The 433-nt window shown below is 27.0% G+C and overlaps 1 protein-coding gene across 1 annotated transcript in view; it reads left to right on the top strand.

The window, feature by feature from the left end:
• The window catches only part of rims2a (regulating synaptic membrane exocytosis 2a), a gene marked incomplete in the record, with an annotated part of 256,836 nt that overhangs the window by 142,667 nt on the left and 113,736 nt on the right, over positions 1 to 433 (top strand).

Raw genomic sequence — 433 nt, 5'->3', positions numbered from 1 at the left:
GTATGTATGTATGTATGTATGTATGTATGTATGTATGTATGTATGTACGTATGTATGTATGTACATACGTACGTATGTATGTACATATGCATGTATGTATGTATGTATGTATGTTTGTATGTAATGTAATGTATGTAATATGTACGTATGTACATATGTATGCACTGTATGTACATATGTAATATGTATGTACGTATGTATGTATGTATGTAAGTATGCATGTATGTATGTAAGTATGTATTGTATGTACTGTATGTGTGTATGTAAGTATGCATGTATGTATGTATTGTATATACTGTATGTGTTTATGTATGTATGTATTTATTTACTGTATGTATGCAGGTATGTAATATGTATGTATGTACTGTATGTATGTACATATGTAATATGTATGTATGTATGTATGTATGTATGTATGTATGTATGTATGTAT

This window comes from Nematolebias whitei, chromosome 5 (genome assembly GCF_014905685.2).
Source record: "Nematolebias whitei isolate Nwh7 chromosome 5, NemWhi1, whole genome shotgun sequence".
Classification (NCBI taxonomy): domain Eukaryota; kingdom Metazoa; phylum Chordata; class Actinopteri; order Cyprinodontiformes; family Rivulidae; genus Nematolebias; species Nematolebias whitei.
Note: the sequence above shows the minus strand (reverse complement) of the source record. Positions and strands in the feature narration are given on the sequence as shown.